Source organism: Rhinopithecus bieti, unplaced genomic scaffold (genome assembly GCF_001698545.2).
Source record: "Rhinopithecus bieti isolate Rb0 unplaced genomic scaffold, ASM169854v2 scaffold_19, whole genome shotgun sequence".
Classification (NCBI taxonomy): Eukaryota; Metazoa; Chordata; class Mammalia; order Primates; family Cercopithecidae; genus Rhinopithecus; species Rhinopithecus bieti.
The window spans coordinates 1,172,837-1,179,062 of NW_016803360.1; the positions used below are offsets into that span (position 1 = coordinate 1,172,837).

Here is a 6,226-nt window from a genome sequence, read left to right on the forward strand (position 1 = left end):
CACCTTTCAGTCAAAACCCCTCAAGTAGGCCGGGCGCGGTGGCTCACGCCTGTAATCCCAGCACTTTGGGAGTCCGAGGCTGGTGGATCACGAGGTCAGGAGATCAAGCCCACCCTGACTAACACGGCGAAACCCTGTCTCTACTAAAAATACAAAAAATTAGCTGGGCGTGGTGGCGGGCACCTGTAGTCCCAGCTACTTGGAGGCTGAGGCAGGAGAATGGCGTGAACCCCGGAGGTGGAGCTTGCAGTGAGCCGAGATCACCCCACTGCACTACAGCCTGGGCAACAGAACAAGACTCCGTCTCAAAAAGACAAAAACAAAAACAAAAAAACCCTCAAGTAAAAGTAACTTCTTGACTTCTAATACACAACATTACTTTTGAACTTTATATAAATTGAATACTATATATTGTGTGTCTGGTTTCAATTTTATTAACATCCATTAGTGTTATGTGTAATCAGAGTCTAAATAGCCCATTATTCTCATTGCTGTATTCTATTTGTGAACCCAAAATATGAGACAGGTCTCATCGCAACCAATTTAGAATGTTTATTTTGTCGAGGTTAAGAATGCGCCCAAGACACAGACTCAGGAGGTTCTTACCACACGTGCCCAAAGTGGTCGGGGTATGACTTACTTTTATACATTTTGGGGAGACATGGGACATCAATCAATATGTGTAAGATGTACACTGGTTCTGACCGAGGTAAGACAACTCTAAACTTCTGGGGGGCAGGGTGGTGGTGGGGAGGGGGCAGGAGGTAGATGTAGGCGAGGTTTTCCAGGTCATAGGTACATAAGACAAAAGGTTGCATTCTTTTGAGTACCTGATCAGCCTTCTACTGAATACACAATTTAGTCTGGCTCAGTGAATCCGCATTTTCACATAAACAATAGGGCAGAGGAAGTAATCAGATGTGCATCTGTCTGAGGTTAGCAGAGGGATGACTTCCTTTTTGCGGGCAGGGGTATTTGAGACAGTCTCTCCTTTGTCACCCAGGCTGTATTGCAGTGGCACCATCTCCACTCACTGAAACCTCAGCTTCCCAGGTTGAAGCGATTCTCATGCCTCAGCCTCCCGAGTAGCTGGGACTACAGGCATGTGCCAACATACCCAGCTAATTTTTCTATTTTTTGTAGAGACAGAGTTTCACCATGTTGGACAGGCTGATCTCCAGTTCCTGGCCTCAAGTGATCTGCCCACCTTGGCCTCCCAAAATGCTGGATTTACAGGTGTGAGCCACCACGCCCAGCCCAGAGGGATGGCTTTCTGTCCAGCACCTATGAACATAAGCTATCTGTTTAAATGTCAGAGTGAAATTCAACAGAAGTTAGTTTTAGGGTAAAGATCGTGAGGATCACAAGGAATTTCCTTGTGGGCAAATTGTGAAGGAGGTATATAGCTTTTATCTTTTCAGCCATCTTATTTAGGAATAATATAGGAGTAAGGTTTGCCTGATGTAGTTCCCAGCTTGACTTTTCCCTTGGCTTAGTGATTTTGGGGTCCTGAGGTCTATTTTCCTTTCACATATTATATAAATATACTACAGTTTATCTATTCTAATCTTAATAGACATTTGAATTATTTCTAGCTTTTGGCATGACCATAGAGTAGTTATTCTGAGGTACATACTTTGTGTCACTAGTGGCTACAGTACTGAATACATAAAAGGTACTTAGTAGATAATGAGGGAGAATGTAGGCAAGTAAAAAAAAACAACTCATCAGGCAGTCAAAAGGAATGCCACAAACTTGTTTTATAGCTTTAAAAATGTATCTACTATGTGAGTTATAAAATGGTATCAAAAACTGTCAGAGAACAGGCCTCATAAAGGTTACAATACAATATCCTGTTTCCACTTTAAGTCAAGTGACATTTTTACCAAAGTGTTTCCAATGAATACTTACCTGACCACACAGTGGGATGTAATCTCCTCAAACATTCCAAAAACTTGAGAACAGTATTTCAAAACTTTACCAACTAAGGTGGCTTGTAACTACAATATTGAAGATACCAAGACGTTTCTTAAATCTCCTCAAGGAGACTGAAGTGTAACTCAGAGAAATCGTGACCTAATACACTATATTTTAGAGTTTGACAAAAAAAGTAGCGAGATGCTTGTCATCTTAAAAAATGATATCCAAGAATAAAAACTGGATGTTGTTTTTCCAAGAAAAGAAAGGTGTTCTAACTTGCCATCATGTCTTTGATGGGACCTGCTTTTAACTGTCATAATTTTATTCTATCCCTTAGTTTCAAATTTCTTATCATCTTTCTTTGTATCCTCCCTCCCTCCCTCCCACCGAAAAAGTCACCAGTTGCCAACAGCTATGGTTACCGAATAAATAATAATGAAAGCACTGGGTGACCTACTTAATGAATTGTGATTAATAAGGTTTGGGTCAATGTGATATACAAAACTAGTAAGCAACTAATAAGGAAAGTCAAATGTTACAAGTTGCAAAATATCTAAATATTTAGTATTTTCAATACTTTAATATCTTCATCTATGGCAATTCCATACTCCTTTTCCAAAACTCATATAGTGTAACTTATGCGACATCCTTCCATCCCATCACCTGTTCTGTCAAATTAGAAAATGATACGGTATTAACTGATTCTATGGCATTAACAGATTTTAAGGTATCTAAGGCCTCCTGAAGAACTAGAAAGCTAGAGGGAACAATGACCAAACATGATTTTGCAACATTCCAGGATATTTTCAGTCAACTCAAGGGACCTTGCAAGATTTTTAAAATAAACTTCAAAATAAAAGAATCTAATTAGAACATGGAAATGTTTAGTGACATAATAAAGGCAGAATGAAAGCTTATATCACAGATGTTCTCACCACCTAATTTAGTGCAATAATAGGTACTTTACCAGTACTATATAAAATTACTGGGCATGCAGAAGAATGAGAGGATACTGTAAAACTAAATAAAATTTTTAAATGCCAAAAATTACTGCCATATACTTAAATAATAAATTATTTAATTTTAAACAAATGATTCATTTGAATAATGTTCCTGCAAATATGATTTTCACTCACTGAATATTATTCCCCATATTTAACTTATCTCTTTCCCTTATATAGCTCCATTACCCAAAACTGCAGTCTGGTTCAAAGACCTATTTCCCTGCTTTCCCAGAGGGAAGTAAAAGTTCTGTCTATGGAAAGGAAGTATTTCTGAAATTATTACCATTAGTTATCTACTATTATTAGAAAATGAGCTATCCTGGTCAAATAAACTATCTCTCTTTAACTGGAAAGCAAAACTTTCCTGGGCAAGGACAAATTCTTTTGTTGAGAGTTTTCTTGCTCTAACGCACAGAGAACTGTATTTTTAAATATTTTACCCTGAAGGAGAAATAAAGTGATAAGCATAGAAAATTCAGGTCTATTCCTCTGCACAAAAAAACTTGGTCTCCACAACCCTTTATCTTTAACCTGAACATCCCTTTCTATGGATCCCAGTCTTTAGACAAATTCAACCAACTGTCAACCAGAAAGTTTAAATTTACCTATAGCCTGGAAGCACCCCCGCTTTAAGCTGTCCCTCCTTTCTGAACCAAACCAATGTATTTCTTAAATGAATTTGATTGATGTTTCATGCCTTCCTAAAATATGTAAAACCAAGTTGTACCCTAGCCACCTTGGGCACATGTTCTCAGGACCTGAGGGCTGTGTTACAGGCCATGGTCACTCATATTTGGCTCAGAATAAATCTCTTAAAATATTTTACAGTTTGACTCTTTTCATCAGCAACACCTATATTCTCATGGCAGGATGTATTTATTATTAAGTTTATGTTTGTAATCTCCATTCATAACCATAACCCTCCCACACTCAACCACTATTCTTTCTGTTTCACCTCCCTTTTCACTACCCTTAGAACAAAGTTCAGTGGTCAAAGTCTGTGAGAAAAATAGGAAAATATACCAAAATATGTCATTCAAAATGAGTTCTGAAGTTTCCTTTACTTTTTTAAAGGCAAAATTTTAAAAACATAGTAACTGGATTAGCAATTAAGACAAATATTTTAAAACAGGATGGTATTCTTTATTGGATTATTTAAAGTAGATAAGTAGACATTTAGCTGCATTCTCAGAAATAAAAACAGTTATTAGTTTCTTGGCATATGGACCATTAAATTTACATTTATATGTAGACTTTTCTGGTCAAGAAATGGGATCCAAGTGTATAGACACATATGTATATGTTAAGAGCATTTGGTGAGAGGTAGTTCTGTAGCAATTCAACGGCTATTTATTGAATTCCTATTAGTGATCACCCCATTGTTAGCTATTTCAGAGAGAAACAAAACATCTTTAAACATTTGCAGTTTTGTCAGAGAAACAAAATATTCACACATAAAGCAAAAATAACTCAAATATCTAATTGAAAATAGAGCAAAGTCTCTCCTTTTATTGAGCTCTACTAGAGAGTTCCATTAAACTTAATGTATAGTCTTAATAAAAGGATATCTTTTTTTTTTTCCACCAGCAAACTTTTATCATGTAGTCTAAGGATTTTCTTTAGGTACAAATGGATCCAATAACATTAAATCAGTGCATGGAATTATGATGCTTTATTGCCCTTCATTCTAATTTTTAAAATTCTAAGCAGAAGTACAACCAAAATCAAGCAACATACCAGCTTTGCTAGGGAGTAAATATCAAATGTATATACTCACATACACATATATAAAACCAGAATTATCCTACATATGTGTAACCAGAATTTTTAGTTATGAAACAGTGCAATACTAGTGTTTCACAGCTATATATTACTTCTATAACAAATGACTTTTGTTCACTGAGTTGAAATTTATGTTACATTGCATTTCACCAGAAAGAAAAGAAACACAGATGTGAAGAATGAAGAAAAATATCAGTTGAGTCACCTAACCAGTGCTGAAAAAGTTAAGTTTCAGAATACGGGTATATTCTATTTCTTAACCTAGATAATGTCATCCACAGTTATTTACTTTGTTTTCTTTAAACTCATCTTATGCATTTCACTCTCTATATATGTGTGCTACATTACATTTACTTCTCAGGAAATATTTTCTTCCTGTCCAGGAATTCCTTCCAATCTCCTAAACTGCCAGTTGTAAAACTAGTTTCCTAAGAACTCTGCTTTACATATTGCATCAGTAGCCACTGACAATAATTACAACCTATAGATGTCTGAAATTTCTTTGTTGACAAGTCTGGCAGCTAAGCAAGGGTCCTTATTAAAGGTAATGATATTTCTTAAAAAATCATGCACAACCAGAAAACATAACAGAAAGGTACATATGAGATAAGCTGTAGCATTTTAGGGCTGGTCAGGACAGGGACTGCATCTTACTCACAGCTCTTAACACAGAATTTTACATTAAATTTTTGTGGAACTTAATGACACATATTGTGATTATTACTATATAGGTAATTACTATACAGGTACCTAGTCATCATTTTCTAAACTAAAGATAAAATCTATATTTACAAAATAAGAAAAAGAGAACTATTTCAGGCCGGGCGTAGTGGCTCACGCCTGTAATGCCAGCACTCTGGGAGACCAAAGAAGGCAGATCACCTGAGGTCAGGAGTTCAAGACCAGCCTGGCCAACATGGCGAAACCCTATCTCTACTAAAAATACAAAAATTAGCCAGGTGTAGTGGCACACACCTGTAATCCTAGCTACTCGGGAGGCTGAGGCAGGAGAATAGCTTGAACCTAGGAGACAGAAATTGCAGTGAGCTGAGATCGTACCGCTGCACTCCAGCCACGGTGACAGAGCGAGAGACTGTCTCAAAGAAAGAGAAAGAAGAACTATTTCACTCTTGGGTACTTTAAAAATGCAAACCCAGGGGTGTAGCTACAAGTGAGGGTATCATAACCAAATAATCTTTCACTAGCCTCTGGTCAGCTTGCCAAAGATCCACAACTTCTCCATCGCTCCTAGCTGAGGAATCTCTGCTCTTCAGAAAAGGAGGGCAAGAGCTACTTGTCTGGTTTTATTCATATTTACAAAACGGGTTTGTATGCAACATAATCTCTACTGCATCACTAATAAAAATATTAACACTTTTTAAGAAATGAGGTTAATAGCCGGGCGCGGTGGCTCACGCCTGTAATCCCAGCACTTTGGGAGGCCGAGGCGGGCGGATCACGAGGTCAGGAGATCGAGACCATCCTGGCTAACACGGTGAAACCCCGTCTCTACTAAAAAT

At 37.4% G+C, this 6,226-nt stretch overlaps 1 protein-coding gene across 6 annotated transcripts in view; it reads right to left on the bottom strand.

Annotated features, from left to right (window-relative positions):
* Positions 1 to 6,226, bottom strand: part of ECHDC1 (ethylmalonyl-CoA decarboxylase 1) — a 59,670-nt gene that overhangs the window by 49,683 nt on the left and 3,761 nt on the right. The gene's annotated exons all lie outside the window — the stretch shown is intronic.